The sequence below is a fragment of the Odocoileus virginianus genome, chromosome 21 (genome assembly GCF_023699985.2).
Source record: "Odocoileus virginianus isolate 20LAN1187 ecotype Illinois chromosome 21, Ovbor_1.2, whole genome shotgun sequence".
Lineage (NCBI taxonomy): Eukaryota > Metazoa > Chordata > Mammalia > Artiodactyla > Cervidae > Odocoileus > Odocoileus virginianus.
In genome coordinates this window covers 2,198,892-2,217,022 of record NC_069694.1, presented here as the reverse complement: position 1 = coordinate 2,217,022, position 18,131 = coordinate 2,198,892, and the positions used below count along the sequence as shown (strand labels likewise).

The 18,131-nt window shown below is 34.6% G+C and overlaps 1 non-coding gene across 1 annotated transcript; it reads left to right on the top strand.

Moving 5' to 3' along the window:
• Positions 1-15,264: 15,264 nt before the first annotated feature.
• Positions 15,265-15,337, top strand: TRNAC-GCA (transfer RNA cysteine (anticodon GCA)). Its single transcript has one exon. It is a non-coding gene; the product is annotated as a tRNA-Cys (tRNA).
• The last annotated feature ends 2,794 nt before the right edge of the window (positions 15,338-18,131 follow it).

The following is an 18,131-nucleotide window of genomic DNA, read 5'->3' as shown; positions in this document are numbered from 1 at the left end:
TACAAAATATACTTTGATTCAATTGAAACCCAATTCAACTTATTTTATTTCATGTATACTAATTTATTCATGTATAAGTATCCTCTTTTTCTTAATTTAAAAGAATATATATATATATTTATATAAATTCAGGATATATATATATATATATATATATATAAATTCAGGATAGTGTAAGTATCAGGTTGTGAGAATGTAGAATCACAGATGTGCTCTGAAATCTCTAGTTATCACTGGGTTCCACATACCAGAGTACCAAAAATAATGACAAAGGCTAATGATAACCAAGCTGATGGCATTCAGTTTCTCCTTTTCTTTCAATAATTCTTATTATTGCTAAGATTCAAAAATGTAAGCTGTGTATATATACTCAGTATATATGTATATACTCAGTGTATATTTAAGGTTCTATTCTTTCTCTTACCTGCATCATAAAATATTTATAAAATATAAATTTGGAAAGCATTTTAATTGCTGCCTTTTATGAATGTCACCTTTCTAGAGTAACAAAGAACTATATAGTCACATCTTTCTATGCATAAAAGTATATGTTATATATAAGTAATGAATACTAAAGGACAGACTGATTATGACCAGCATTGTTTTATGAAATATCAGTGAACTCCCTGACTTAGTGACATTCTGTTTTCTAGAAAGGTTTAAAAAAATCTGCTTCTTCTCCTCATACTGAGAGCACCAGGATATCAGTAAATTTAACTTTTCAAACTTAATGAAAAGCAAACGTGTGTGTGTGTGTGTGTGTGTGTGTGTGTGTGTGTTGGTGTCTGGGTGCACATGCTCAGAAGTGTCCGACTCTTTGTGAAACCCTGGACGATAGCCCGCCAGGCTCCTCTGTCCATGGAATTTTCCAGGCAAGGATACAGGAGTGGATTGCCGTTTCTTACTCCAGGGTATCTTCCCAACCCAGCGATTGAACCCATGTCTGTTGTGTCTCCTACAATGGCGGGCAGATTCTTTACCAACTGTGCCACCTAGGTAGCCCCAATCTTTATTAGCTATTATATTCATCTCTGACTGAGAATTCATACTTATGTATCTAAAATAGCTCAAAACTGCATATCAGGCTTAACCCTGCAATACATACCTTTGAGAATATTTTCTGATGAACCCAGAACAAAGGAATCTATCAGTATTTCCTACATTATCTATTCTGATACTTGGGTGTAAAAATATAACCATTCTTCATTAACCTTGGTTTATTCATGGGAATAAGCAATAAAATATTTTTATGACTTCTATGGAACATCATGCTGAGCAAAGAGATGGAGTTACTTATTAATATCAGCATTTGAATCATAATCAATGGCACTGACTTTTAAATGATTGTGCACCTTAGAGAATTTAAGCACTTTTCCTACAGTACATTATTCTTTATATATATGTTTTATTTTGTATTAAATTCTTTTTTCCACCTCAATTTTTTTTAAAAAGAATAGTTAAATATTATTATTATTTTGTTAAATTATAGTGGCCCAATCATCTCAGGTAGCATAGAATAGACCTTTTACACACTATGACAGATTGTTCAGAATATCATGACAAGCCCACAGATGCACACGCATATACTGTCCACACATTTAGCTTATACACATTGCTTTGGCCATGTCCTTTCCACTTAACATAGCTTGAAAATTAAATCTGCTTTGGTATCTGTATTAGCTTAAATATTTTTCAATGATATATTTTATTCCATCATATAGAAGTAAATAATTCATTGTTTCTTCACTAGTAAATGTAAATAACTATTTACATTTATTCTAAATTTTGTTCTGTTTCTATCACTGTCAGCACGGATGTCATTGTACACATGGTATTTCATGTATGAGAAATTGTGTGATACATTCTCACAATTTAATGACAAAACACCTCCAAAGAGATTGAGTCATTTACTCTTGTCTTAACCATGTCTGAGAATGTTTCCTTCAGCTGTGGCCAATGTTGTGTGTTATCAAATATTTGCTACTGAGAACCATGTAGGAAAATGCACGCTGTAATTTCAAACAGTATTTCTCTTCAATATGGAGATGAAGTTCCATATGTTGAGAAACGTTTGTCTTTTTGCCAATTATCTGATTATTCTTTGCCTATTTTTCAAATTGGGTCCCATATATTCATTCTTGTAAAAACTATACTTGTAATGCATAGATTACAACACAACATTCCTTCAGTGTCTGTGGGGTGTTGGTTCCAGGATGCCCCACAAAGATCAAAATCCACAGATTGATGTCTCTTATTTTAAAATGAAGTAATACATTCAGATGTACTTACCTGTGGCTTGTTTGAATTCATGGATAGGGAGCTGTGGACACAGAGCCCTGACTATAATCAATTTATTCTTTCATTCAAGCAAGAAATTAAAGGCACTTGAAAAGTCACACTTTATTTTTTATGATATTTAATTTTTGGAGTAAACAAACACAAAATGCCCTGTAAGTGGCATTTGGCTGATTACCTCTTGGGCTTCCCTCATAGCTCAATTGGTAAAGAATCCACCTGCAATGCAGGAGACCCCAGTTTGATTCCTGGGTCAGGAAGATGCTCTGGAGAAGAGATAGGCTACCCACTCCAGGATTCTTGGGCTTCCCTTGTGGCTCAGCTGGTAAATAATCCATCTGCAAAGAGGGACACCTGGGTTTGATCCCTGGGTTGGGAAGATCCCCTGGAGAAGAGAAAGGCTACCCACTCCAGTATTCTGACCTGGAGAGTCCCGTGGACTATGCAGTCCATGGGATCACAAAGAGCTGGACATGACTCTTTGGGCTGCAGCACACCAGGCTTCGCTGTCTTACACTGTCTCCCAGAGTTTCCTTGAACTCATGTCCATTGAGTCAGTGATGCCATCCAACCATTCCATTCTCTGTCGCCCCTTTCTCCTCCTGCCCTCAATCTTTCTCAGGGGTCTTTTCTAGTGAGTTGGCATCAGATGTCCAAGTATTGGAGCATCAGCTTCAGCATCAGTCCTTCCAATTAATAGTCAGGGTTGATTTCCTTTAGAATTGACTAGTTTGATTTCCTTGCAGTCCAAGGGACTCTCAAGAGTTTTCTCCAGAACCACAGTTTGAAAGCATCAATTCTTTGGCACTTAGCCTTCTTTATGGTCTAATTCTCACATTGGTACTTGACTATTGGAAAGACCATAGCTTTGACAATACAGACCTTTGTCAGCAAAGTGGTATCTCTGACTTTTAATAGACTGTATAGGTTATCATAGCTTTTCTTCCAAGAAGCAAGTGTCTTTTAATTTCATGGCTGCAGTCACCATCCACAGTGATTTTGTAGCCCAGGAAAACAAAATCTGCCACTATTTCCATTTTTTCCCCCATCTATTAGTCTTCTCTTGGGGATATATTATTTTATTTGTCTTTCTTTGCTGAGAAATCTATAAAAGACATTCTTTCTTCAGTAATGATAAATTTGTAGGTAAACACTGGTTGCCAGAAGAAAAGGAAAACTCAGGAATATTAAATATAAATTTAACAAAAGATAAACACAACCATATGAAAAAAATTAATATGGAAGTTCACAAAAGAATAGAAATGAAGACCTAACTTTATGAGCAGAAATGCACAATGTTATAAACTTCAATGGGCTCCCCTGGTAGCTCAGCTGGTAAAGAATCCGCCTGCAGTGCAGGAGACCCCAGTTCGATTCCCGGGTCGGGAAGATCCGCTGGAGAAGGGACAGGCTCCCCGCTCCAGGATTCTTGGGCTTCCTCATGGCTCTTCTGATAAAGAATCCACCTGCAATGATGATAAAAATCAAATCCCAATGACTTATGGTAACTTACTAGTGGCAGAGTGTTCATTTGATTTAACTTTCTGGTTATACAAGATAAATTTTATTTTTTAATAGTTAACTATTAAATAGTTTAACTATTTTTAATAGTTAACTATACATTATGCAGATAACTACAGGAAATATTCTACAAAATAACTGTATTTCTTACATTATTATATAATTCTCTTTTCTGGCAAAAATTCTATTTATTTTCCCACACAGTACTTGCATCCTAAAATTTATCTGAAAAAATAAAGAACAATTAATAGGCAAGATGATTTTGATGAAGAAAGAAAGGAGAAAAGAAAAATGATTGGTTCTAACAAATAGTTAAAAATATTATAAAGCTGTAATAATTTAAAATGTGGCATTTGCTAAATGGAAAAATGAATAATGATATAAACATGAGCCATAAATATTCCCATGTATGAACAATGGGAAAATAATAAATTATTTGGGAAAATTTGCATGTATGATGAAAACATAAAACATAGAACTTTAGAAATGAATAAACTTGGAAGTTATAGCTTAAATGCAAAAGAAGGTACAAAATGTACAAAAATAATGTTAAAATTTGTTTATAAAAGATATAAGTATTATCTTTCCATATTAACATATATTTGCAAAGATATCTCAAGAAAGTAAGCAAAAAGCTAACAGTTTTTCTACTTCTTACAAGGCATAGTATTTTAATAAGTGGAGGACAAGTGTAGGAATGGTCATCTTGTATATAGTTTTTATTTTTAACATTTTAAAATCTAGCTAATATATATTCAGCAAATGAATACAAAATATTAGGAAATACAAGAGTGATATCTTAATACATTGGAGAGAAAAGGTTTGTTAATGAAAATATACGAAACTAGAAAAAATGTGTTTAAAGCATAATATACGTAAGGATAAATATGGAATGTATCTTAGTGACGGTTGATGATTTTGTTAATTGGCAGTCCCGGGCTGAAGAAAATAATTCACCTGTGTGCATGCTGAGTCACTTCAGCAGTTTCCGACTCTTTGTGACCCTAAGGATTCCTAGCCTCCCCGGCTCCTTTGTCAGTGGGAGTCTCCAGGCAAGAACACTGGAGTGGGCTGCCTTCCTTACTCCAGGGGATCCTCCTGACCCAGGGATAGAAACTGCGTCTCTTACGTCTCCTGCATTGGCAGGCGATTCTTTACCACTAGCGGCGCCTGGGAAGCCCAAATTAACTCACATACGTCTCCTTAATTAATAGTCCTGGGAAGCATAGCATCCACTCAGCTTCTTTTCACTGTTTTTCAAGCACTATCCCAAAGTTTGGTTGATTACTATCATTTTTTCCTTTATGTTAACATAAGGTTTTTTCAAAAAAAGAACTACAACCTAAAGTGCATCAAGTTCTCAGAGGATTTGTCCTGCCGTTGAGTAACACAGATCTGCTCTATGAAAAATGCATAGCCATGTTTTTTTTTCAATTTAACAAATTATGCTTCATATAGCAAATTGCTTCAAAATGAGGAATGATTTTATTCTAAGATTATGAGAATAGATTTTATGCACAACAGACCAGAACACTCCATAATCTGCCAACAGTGCTAATTATATGATCAGGGAACCTGTAATTGTTATTAGCTATACAAACCCCTGAGTAGTATTTCAGGTAATGAAGAGCAACCATAGGACATCAGAAAAATGAGGATCATTTTTCAATAAAGCAGTGAAGTATGTGGCATGCGTATTATAGATTCTTAGAAGCTGTAAATAGTGGACACAACTATATCAACACTCATCTGTCTTGTGACTGACAGTGACTGAAGTAGCTTGGAGCACCTTAATACCTTTGAAAATTTGACAAATGTCTGAGCTTATAATATCCATTCTGTTTGTAAAAGTACTTGCAATGATATCCCTCATCAATATTTAGAATATCATACGAAAACTTCTTGGCCTGTTCTATTTATTCCATCCTGTATTTCCCCTTGTGTATAGTAGCCTCAAATATCTTGATAACTTTACCATATCACTTCCTAAATGAAATATTATTCTAGTGTAAGGGACATCTGGATTGTTTCTAAGAGCAATGGAGCCTTAGAATTTCAGGAAGAACACCACCACCAAAAACCTTTGAAAGATAATGAGTTTCAGAACTGTTCAAATTACTTTTCTCAGGTACCTAGGGTTTTCCAAAAGCCACAATAGAGGGACATCCTCAAAGGAGTAGGAATGAAAATAGACTGTTAGGCAGGGATGTCTGTGCACCTCTCCTACTACCCAAACATGTACACATGCATGCTTTATCAAGAGATTCTCTGTATTTATGTTTCTATAATAATCTGTAATAAGACCATTTCTTTCATCTAAGAATTCCTGTATTTAGTCATAATCTGAATAACAGTAAGCCTTAGTTCACTCTCAGACACTGTATTTAAAGTCTTTACATCTATTAGTTCATTTGGCCTCACAAGAATCCTGCAAAGTAGGTTATTATCCTCAGGTTTAAAATGGTAAAATTAAGACCCAGTGATATACAGTAACTTATTAGTGGCAGAAAGTTTTAATTTTATTGAACATTCTGAGTATGCAAGGTAAATTTCTATATTTTCATTATTAACAGTAATACATTGTACAGATAAGTATAGGAGTCTTAAAGATAGCTGCCTATCTTACATTATTACTGATGTTCAGATCCCATCATCCATGATATTATAAAATGAACAGAAAATGAAACTCCTTAAACAAAGTTAATGATGTTTAAAATAGCTATATAATTTAATTTGTCAAAAATCGATTGCTTGGTTAAGGGGAGAATCAGAAGTTGAGGATGGGAAACTGATGTGTTCTTTTCCAAGTGAAAGAAAGGGCTTATTTGAACTTTCTCAGAAGGTTTAGCAGTTTTGCTAGGGTAACTCTCTGCTTGCCTCCTCCTTTATTCGGTCTCCTTGTCGTATGCTTTACTTCTTTTCTGTATTCCTTTCACTCTCGTTCTCTTTTTCCCTCTCTTCTCCCCGTCATTTTCTTCTTATCCTCTCTTTTGCTCTTCTTTCTTCACCCCTTGTTTTCCTTGTGTTATTGGACAGGAAATGGTCAAAAGGATGTAAAGTGTCTAGGTCCAAGATCTGACAGATCACAGGGACCTTTATCAGCAGAGGTCTCCTCAGTTCTTGGTGGCTAAGCATGACAGGAACAGCAGGAAACGGTCCCACACTAGGACGGTTTAGGCTAGAAGCACATTGGTCTAAGTTATATATGAGATCTTGGAGGAGAGTGAACAATTCTGAAACAGGAAGACAAAGGTTGCTCTTCCTTTTCCTTTCATTTATTTATTGAACAGGTATTTTGAGAGCTATGGGGTGAACAGAACAGATATGCCCTTAAAGTGTATCATACTGCTGTTAATACTTAAGTAGTAACTGACAGCCTTTTAGCGCCCATTTGAGACATCAGATGTGTTGTTTCACTTAATATTAACTACTTCTCATATATTCTAAGTGTGTTGTGTTATTACGTGTATCTGAGAAACCAGTGGGTATAATTAAAAGTATGTTTTTTCTTTGACATATTGCTATAAGCCTGTACTATCTAATTCAGGAGCTACTCGTCCCATGTGGCTAAAACATGCGTAAAATACGGCTAGTCCAAATTGAAATGTGCTGTTAAAAAAAAAAAGGTGGTTTCAAAGATTTAGTGTGAAGCAAAATGTATCTCATTCAATCATTTTATACTGATATTTTGTATAAAAGTTTAAATATAAAGACAAATTTGTTATTAAAATAGTTTCTTCTGTTTCTCTTTACTCTTTTTTTTAACATAATTACTAAAAATTCAAAATGACATATTTGGCTTATATTGTACTTATACACAGCACTGCTCTAACAAAAGCTTGTATTACCTTTTCTATTTTGGACCTCTTAGATCCCTGTAGTAAAACATTATTCTTGTCTATATCTATGCATGAAAAAATTGTCTTTGCATAGAAAATTGCCAAAGAAATGCTAAGGTCTGAGCATTTCTGCATTTATTTATGTCCTTAAATGATACTGGTAGATTAGTCAAGCATGATTTCCTTTATAGAAGCAATTTTGCAATTCTTCAAGTAGGAAGCTTACTGAAGTGGAAAGGGATCTAAATCTTATTATGCATTCTACAGGCTGTCATTTAAGGACATGATGCATACTGGTCTATAGTTCTCCAGGGCATATTTCAGCTTTTCATTTAAAATGATTCAATTTAGTCCAGAGCAATCTAACACATATTAGTTACATTTTTCACAATTTTAAGTGGCAATTTTCCAGACCCCTCCCGCCCCCGTGGGTTTCCCTTCAGCTTATTATCAATCAAGAACAAATGGTACAAGGAGCACATAAGGACATGGATATAAGTGAATAGAAATAACTCCTTGGTATCTCCCCAGGCCCTACAGGAGGCAGAGTGGAAGTCAGTCAAACATCAAGGGCCATCTCCGTATTCAGAGGTCTCCCCAAAGATATGTGAGGCAACCTTATAGTAATTTATATTCACATCCTATTTCTAGGATGGTATATAGTTTCCACAATTTATAAAAATACTCATATGTTCATGGTAAATCTAAAACTCTTTTATAGCAATATGTAGAATAAAAATTAGTTATAGAATTTGCAAAATTTGCCACATTTGTTCCCTGTAATCCTAGAGTAGATACTTTAGGGCACTGTAGCTTTTTCAGATTGGCTTATTTCAACAAAGTAAAATGCATTAAAGATTCTTATTTTTTATGGATTAATAGCTCATTTCTTTTTATCACTGAATAATATTCATTTAATGGATATACCACAATTTATTCTTTCACTTATTTAGAGATATCTTGTATATTTTTCCTGTTTGGGGAAATTATGGGTACAACTGCTATAAATATTCACATGTGGGCTTTTTATAGACACAGATGTTCAACTCATTTGGGTAAATATCTAGGAGAGCAATTTCTGAGTCATATGCTAAGACTATGTTTATGTTTGTAAGAATGAGCCAAATTTTCTCCCCAAGTGGCTGTATCATTTTGGATTCCCACCAGTGAGAGATCCTTTTGTTCTACTTCCTTGTCAGCATGTTGACCATGTTTAAACATGCTCATTTGTTATCTGTGTATCTTAATTAGTGAGATGTCCCTCCAGATATATTGCCCTCCTTTGACTATTTTCAATTTCATTGATTTCTTATTTTCAATTTCATTAATTTTTGCCCCAATTTTTATTATTTCTTCCATTTACTTTCAGCTTAAATTGAACTCTTTCTTTAGTTTCCTAAGGTAAAAGCTTGGATTATTGATTTTACATCTTTATTCATTTCTAATATATGCATTCAACGCTATAGTTTACCTCTGAGCATTACTTTTGCTAATCCTATAACTTGACTTGTATTTTCTCTTACATCCTGTTCAGTTTTTTAAATTTCTTTTAAGGTTTCTTCTTTCGTCTATATGACTGAGAAGGGTATTGTTTGCTTCTCAGAATATTTTGGAATTTTTTCAGCTACACTTTTGTTACTGATTTCTAATTGAATTCCATTGAGACCTCCAAACATACTTTGTATGATGTATTGTTTTAAATTTTTGGTATGTTTTATACTCAGACATAATCTATCTTGGTAAATGTTCATGTGAACCTGAGACTATGTATTATGCTGTTATTGAATTAAGTAATCTATATATGTCAATTAAATCCAGTTAATTGGTGATCCTTTTCAGCTCAGCACTTAGCCTTTCGATTTTTGGCATGATTTATCCATCAGTTGGGATTCCCGGATGGCTAAGCGGGTAAAGAATCAGCCGACAATGCAGGAGACACAGGAGACAGGAGTTTGATCCCGGGTCGGGAAGACCCCCTAGAGGAGGAAGTGGCCACTCACTCTAGCATTCTTGCCTGAAAAACTGCAGGGACAGAGGAGCCTGGCAGGCTATAGTCCAAAGGATCGCAAAGAATTGAACATAAGTGAGCAAAGCATGCATCCGTCATGTAGTGAAAGAGATGTTGAAGTTTCCAAATATAATAGTATAATTTTTGTATTTCTCTTTGTTATGTTAGTTGTTGCCTCACACGTTTTGATGTTCTGTTTAGATGTATATGTATGAAGTGTTGTTCTGTCTTCTTGGAAAACTGACTGATCTGTCTTCATGTAATGGTCTCTGCCACCACCAGTAGTTTCTTTATCCGTGATATGTTCCCTTGTTCAGAAATCTGCCTAAGCCGAAATTAGTGAATCTATCTGAGCTCTGTTTGGATCAGTATTAGCATTGTACGTCTTTCTCCACCCTTTTACTTTTAACTGATATGTCTTTATATTTAAACTGGGTTTCTTGAAAACCACATATAGTTCATTTTTTAAAGTCTTTTAAAATTATTATTTAATGAATTTTTAATAAAGATTAAGAAACTAATATTTAAAATACATCTAACTTTTCCAGTCTATACTATTATTGCTTGCAGGTTTTTTTTCTGTCTGTGATTTATTTTTTTTTTCAGTTATTTTTATTAGTTGGAGGCTAATTGCTTTACAATATTGCAGTGGTTTTTGCCGTACACTGACAGGAATCAGCCTTGGAGTTACATGTGTTCCCCATCCCCATCCCCCTTCCATCTCCCTAACTACTCTGACAGCTTGTCTTTCAGTGGATGTACTTAGACCATTCACATTAAAGTTATATTGATAGGTTATATTAATATTTACATTAAACACTAATATTTACATTATTTGTAACTTTTCTATTTCATGCACTAGTAATTTGTGTATTTTCTTCCCTTCTTTTTCTGCCTTCTCTGATTACTTGAGCATTTTACCTTTTCCCATTTTCTCCCTTCTTTTAGAATGTGAATTGCACTTCTGAAAAAGGGGTTTAGTGATTGCCCTAAAGTTTTCAATAAACATTTAGGCTAATCTAAGTTCACTTTTAAATAACACTATACAGCTTCATGAAGAATGCAAAGACTTTATAACCGGTTAATTTCAGTTTTCCTCTCCTGCACCTTGTGATACCGGTAACTTTGATTTCACTTATTATATCCTATAATCACTCAATATGTAGTTACTATTATGACTAAAAAGTTATCTATTAGATTATTTTTAAAAAGAAGATTTTATTTCACTTTCACTTATTTTTCTCTGGTATTCTTTCTTTATATGCCTAAATTTATTTATCACATTTCTGATCTGTATATATACATATATTGTATATATGTATATTTATTATATATAATTTATATATGTAATTTCTGATCTGTGTATATAATTATATATATTATATATATCATATTATGTATTATAAAATATAAATTATATATAATATAAATTTATATGTATAATTTCTGATCTGTATATATATGTGTGTATATATATATATATATATCTGATCTGTATGTATATTCTTTCTTTTTTCTGAACAATTTTTAAAATATCTTGCTCTTAGTTACATCAACTGATGATTGCTTCATTCAACATTTATCTGAGAAATTATCTCTCCTTTTTTTGAAGAATGATATCACTGAGTATAGAAAATGCTTTGGCAGTTTGTTGTTTTGTTTCCAACACTTAAAGCATTTTACTCGACTCTTTCCTTACAGCCAAGGTTTTTTGATAAGGAATTACTGTAATTCATAATTTTGTTCCCCTGTAGGAATGATGCTTTTTTTTTTTTTGGCTTCTTTTAATGATTTCTCTTTTCTTTTTATTCAATTTGAGTATGATATCCTTAGGTATACACATTTTTTGCTATTTATTCCATTTGATGCTCTCTGAGCTTACTGACACTGTGCTTTGATGTCCACTGGTAATCTGAGAACATTCTCAGGTTTTATTGTGTGAAACATTTATTTCCTATTCTCTCTCTGTTCTCTGCTTATTACAATTGCCTGTTTGTTGCCTCTTTCAAAATTGTACAACAATTTCTGGGTACTCTGTTTTAAGCAATTTTATTATTGCCAAACTTCAGTTTGGAAAGTTTATATTGCTGTATCTTCATATTTCCTGATTTCTTCCTCAGTTGTATCCAGCCTTCTAATTAGTCTCCCAAAGATATATTTAACATCCGTTACAGAGTTTTCGACTTCTGGAGTTTGCATCTCTTTGCTTAAACTAACTCCCATTCTTCTATACTATCTACTCTTTTCTTAGTGCTCTGATTTATTTTGAATTTTCTGGTAATTCCAAACTCTTGTGTCATACCCATCTGTTTTATATCTCCAGACTGTGTTTCCTACATTTCGTCATGCCTTGGGATTTTTGTCGTTGTTGTTAAAAGCTACACTAGATGGTGTCACTAAACCTGAGGAAGGAGCAGAAGTTCACCAGCGATGCGGTCCCAGCTGAGGTCCCAACCAATCGTACTGGAAGCTTTGCAGCCAGCGTGTCTCTTTAGAGTCCCTCAGACTGGAGCAGTAAATTTGAATATTTATATTTCCATATCAATCTGTAACTGACTGTGACCAGTTCCTTGAGAGGTGATTTAGCCTTAGGCAAGGCCGATCTGAGTGAGAGAGAGAAATTCCCTCGGAGGGATACAGATTGGAGACTTCAGGAGGAGACAATTTTCAGCATGAGCTGATTATTAGTTTTCTGGAGTTAAACCCTGTTTGACAGCCTACTCATACCATACCTATCACAGCACCTGCACACTTATCAACTGTTTGTGGTTAAATTTTAGGGATAAAAATCCTTAACTTAAATGGTAATCAGAGATTTACTGCAAATCGCCACTGTTGTTGTTTAATCACTATGACCTGTCCACCTCTTTTGTGACCCCTTGGACTATAGCCCATGAGCTCCTCTGTCCATGGGATTTCCCAGTCAAGAATAATGTAGTGGGAATGGTAATCAGAGATTTCCTACAAATTACAATTATACTTAAATTTGTACATGGTCATCTAAATCCAAACACTGTCTTAAATTGCAAATAATAGTGAACATATTATAGTTAAAAATATGTTTTTTTGACCAACAAAAAATTGCAAAGTGTTCCCAAGTATCAGCAGAAGGCCTGCCAGATTCTGCCAATGCTGCATCTCCCAACATAGCCTCAGACATGCCTGTGTATAATACAACTACATGCCAGCATGTACTCTCAGCTGGGAACACTTCTAAGCAATAACACTCCAGGCAGATGGCTATTTTAAATTGTTCCTTGATTCTTCACTTGTAAATATAATTCTCTAATTCCCTTGACCCAGTTCTAACATTGCTGAACCGAGAATTGATCAGAGTGTCTCAGTAATCCAGAATTCAATGCATATAAATTGCCAGCATGAAAATGATTTTATTCTTTTACCTTGCCCTGAGGTAACCTCATTATAAAATGTTCACTTCCCCACTGTCCTTGAATAATATCATTAGTATCCATAACTACCTAGTCTGCAGTCCAAAGGAACAGAGTATGAGTAAGTTGGTAAGTCTATAAGGCGTTATATTAATGGGACATTATTCAAATGCAAAGTTAGACATGACAGCATTAGTGAAATATAGAGGCATTTCAAGGTTTTATTAAACCTTTAAGATCATATTTTTTTCTGGAAGTTTATGTTCAGCAAAATTCATCCATCTACTGTAGTATTACTCATTTCATCCTTTTCTATAATTTATATTGAATATTACTTATCTGGAGTCTAGAAGTTTTATATGTATACACACTTCTCTATTTGCCTGTAGACTACTTAGAAGCATATATATGGCCATGAATAGAAAGATTATGTAATTTATATAAATTCTATGGGACGATAAAAACCTAATGATAGGAATTAAAATGCAATAAAATCTTTATTCATGACATTCAATTAGCCAGATTTCTTCCTGAACTAGTATTTCCTGACTCACATTACTAATTAATGAGTGAATTCCTGTCAGTCATCAATAGCCATTAATAACTTTCCTTTAATAATATGAAATATTGAAATAATTTCTGGGCCAAATAAATATTATGTTTAGAAGAGATCTTGTTTTATGAGCATTTTCATGTATTCTAATTTACTAAAACTTTGACATCTGTGTCCAATAGACATGAAAACTTGATTAACAAGTGTATTCATTTCTTATATATTAAATATAATGACATTGTCATAAATATCTTCAAACCTTTTCAAACCAAAGAAAAATAGTAGGTTTAAAAAAATGTCATAATAAACTTCTTATGTATTGGGTATATTATCCATTGCTTTATTTGAAACTATCTTTAAAAAAATTTTTACTTTATATTGCAAAATAATTGATTGGGGCTTCCTTTGTGGCTCAGATGGAAAGACTCTGCCTGCAGTGCAGGAAACCTGGGTTCAATCCCTGGATGAGGAATATCTCCTGGAGAAGGAAATGGGTATTCTTGTCTGGAAAATCCCATGGACAAAGGAGCCTGGTGGGCTACAGTCCATGGGGTCACAAAGAGTCAGACAGGACTGAGTGACTAGCACTTTTATTTCACTTTCATAGTTGATTTACAACGTTGTGTTAGTTTCAAGTGTACAACAAAGCACTTCTCAATATATACATAATATCTATTCTTTTCCCATATAGGTTATTACAGAATATTTGGCAGATTGCCTGTGCTATACAGTAGGTCCTTACTTATTATCTACTTTATAAATAATAATATGCCTATGTCTTGGAGCTGTCTTAAAGCTAACAGCTGTGGCTTTTGTCCCAGGTCACGTGCTTGGCATTTACCCTTATCTCTATCAATACTCAAAACGGTTCTCTGAATGACATCTGTTTTTCTGTTTATTCATAGAGAACTAAAGTTTAGGGAATATATTTGATTTTACTAGTTTCACACACACAGTTCTAGGAGTTGAATCAAAATGAATCTTACTTACAGATATGAGCTATTCACTAATGTGCTATGTACTACTTAAACTCATAGCATGAACAGTTCAGTTTAATTTAATTATATTCTATTGAAATTTCAATAATTGAAAATTTTGTCACACACTGATATGTTTTGGGGTGTAATAAAATTGAATGTGTTCTAAGCAATTCACATGTAAAATCAAGTCTTAATTTTTTCTACCATTCCTTATGCCAGTTCCTGGTGAAACATTAAAAGTTTTATGTGAAGTGAAGTGACAGTTGCTCAGTCGTGTCTGACTCTTCGCAACCCCATGGACTGTACCGTCCATGGAACTCTCCAGGCCAGAATACTGGGGTGGGTAGCGTTTCCCTTCTCCACAGGATATTCTGAACACAGGGATTGAACCCAGGTCTCCTGCATTGCAGGCAGATTCTTTACCAGCTGAGCCACATAAACTAGTTTTTCTTGACCAGTAAGAACTATGTAATTTTTCCTTTATAATAGGAAAAGGGAATAAAGTCTTCTAAAAATACAACCAATCATATATTTTGATTATACTGAATAATAATTGCTGTACATGAAATAAGACTGAATTTTTCTGTGTATTAGATGTCTTACCTGATCTAAAAGTTATTCCTTTTCATATCTATTAGTGTTCTTCCTTTTTTGATTCTTGTCAATATAGAACTGGGCTTCCCCAGTGGCTTAGATGGTAAAGTGTCTGCCTGCAATGCAGGAGACCCAGGTTCGATCCCTGGGTTGGGAAGATCCCCTGGAGAAGGAAATGGCAACCCACTCCAGTACTCTTGCCTGGAAAATTCCACGGACTGAGGAGCCTGGTAGGCTACATGCAGTCCATGGGGTCACAAACAGTCAGATACGACTGAGCGACTTCACTTTCACTTTCAATATAGAATGAGTTAAAGTTTGTTACATTTTTTCATATTCAATGTTTTATTGGAATATTTTATCCTTGTATCATGTCAAATAATTTTATTGAGGGATTAGTATAGTTACTGGGAAAATTTTGCATGTTATAAAATTTTAAATACTGATATTATATTAAATGCATAAATGTGTGAATCCTGTCCAATGGACATGAATGCCTAATTGTTTAGAAAATCATGGTAAGAAAAATTGGGGCAGTTATAATTAAACTGAGGCAAAATTAGTCTATTTACTTAATAAATGTTTATTTTTTAGCCTTCCTTGAGTCACACATACTTGTGAGCAAGTCAAAGATGAATAAAATTTTACACAAACTGTTATTAAAATGCTGATGTCCTGCGAAGAACTATGATGTGTTACAAAAACAAAGAGAAGTAGGACATGGCTGGTCAGGGACATTAAAGAAGGTTTCCCTTAGAAAGTGACCTTGTAGTTGAATTTTGAATCATGACATATTTGTTCAGGGGACAAGAGTGTCACCATTAGGAGTGGTATTACAGTCCCTAGATCTATGAAATGAGCTTATTCCCACACGTGCCTTTAACAGGTACCTCAAAGTATAAGCTTACCATCTTCGGTGACCTAGAAACAAAACAAAATTACTTGTTAAAAAAACATAGAAAATATATGAAGTAATCATGAGAAGACTTAGGAAAAAATGATGGGATCACAATTGAATCATTTTTATCTTCTGTTAAACTATTTGGAGAGTTATAAAATATGTACCTCTGAGTTTTTTAAAAACATACAAATTAGGCAGAGCAAAAGTCAAGCTCTTTAGAGTAAATAAAATAATTTGAAATATGATGAAAATTCTAAGCATTGTAGTAACTTAGATTCCTAATGGAAACAAGGAGTATATTTCTAAAGCCTGCATTGTTACATTCATTTATGGTTCTCATGCATGTTGGAGAAGAAACGCCTATACTCTTCGCAGCCCAATTCTTTAAATGCATTAATAAAAAGCCCTTAGTAAGGAGACAGGCCAGTACTTTACTTGCAAACTTAGTGGTACTACCCAGGTTGTCTAAACACCTGCAAGACAGTCAAGCCTCATGTGACCTTAATTTTCTGATAAGGAAGACTCCATAGTCAATCTACCTCATTGTTGTATCACATGAAATTCATGTAATCCTATGCATATATTTAAGGCATTATCCACATATAAAAACCTGTTATCATCATCTCTGAAAGTGTACTGAAGAATTTATCCGGTAGTTTTTTCACATAGGCTACTGTATGGATGTGAGAGTTGGACTATAAAGAAAGCTGAGCACCGAAGCATTGATGCTTTTGAACTGTGGTGTTGGAGAAGACTCTTGAGAGTCCCTTGGACTGCAAGGAGATCCAACCAGTCCATCCTAAAGGAGATCAGTCCTGGGTGTTCATTGGAAGGACTGATGCTGAAGCTGAAACTCCAGTACTTTGGCCACCTCATGCAAAGAGCTGACTCATTTGAAAAGACCCTGATGCTGGGAGGGATTGGGGGCAGGAGGAGAAGGGGACGACAAAGGATGAGATGGCTGGATGGCATCACTGACTCGATGGGCATGAGTTTGGGTAAACTCTGGGGGTTAGTGATGGACAGGGAGGCCTGGCGCACTGCAGTTCATGGGGTTGCAAAGAGTCAGACATGACTGAGCGACTGAACTGAACTGAACTGTGTACCATTTCAGTTGTCCTCAAACTTCTCTGAAGTTGAATCTTTGCTGGTGAGAAGTTTCAACTTTATTATCTAAAACTGCAAACGATGCCATTTATTTTCCTGTGCAAACAACTTGCAAACTGAAAACAAAGATAACAAAGAAAGAAAGTATGGTAGGCTAAACAAACTCAAGGAAGGATTCTGTCTCCTAGAACTTACAGAAGGAACAAGCCCTGCCCTAACATTGACATTAGACCAGAGAGACTGTTTTAGGACTTCAGTCCTCTAAACTCTTACAAGAGAAAACAACCTGTTCTGTTTTAATCCCTCAAGTTGGTAGTATTTTACACAGCAGTTCCAGGAAGCTCACACAGGAAAGAAGGGAAGGAAGGACAGAGGGAAGGAGCGAGTCACAGTGCCTGCTCATCTGAGAATGATACAGGCAAACCGTCAAAGAACAAGGTCATGAGCTTTTCTGGCTGATGACCAAGGGGTTACCTTGTAAACATCCCTTATATTTAAAATTGTTATGTAGCTATTTTAAGTTGTTTATACCCCTATAGGCTGTTTTATGTTTAAAAACAAAGTTCAAGCTATTGCCCGATGGAGTGGCATCTACAGAAACAGACTTCAAAACCTAATATAAGGGTAAAAAGAATATTTTCAGAGAGCAAAATACTAAAAACAAATGCTAGTTTGGGGCTGTGCTCTCCTCTTTTCTTTTTTTTTTTTTTCTATTCGTACTCACTCAAAGTGCACTTTGATCTTAACAAGTATGAACTAGTCACTAAAAGGCAGAACTCTCTTTGGAGTAGAAAAAATTCTCTTCTTTTTTTGTTAATTTTAAAATGTTTGAAAGTATCTTATTCTTTCCTTCAAGACATCCTTCCACCCAAACATACTATCCACCCTCAAAATTTCTATAATTTTGATATCATTAATGTAACGACTGTTTTTAACACATATTC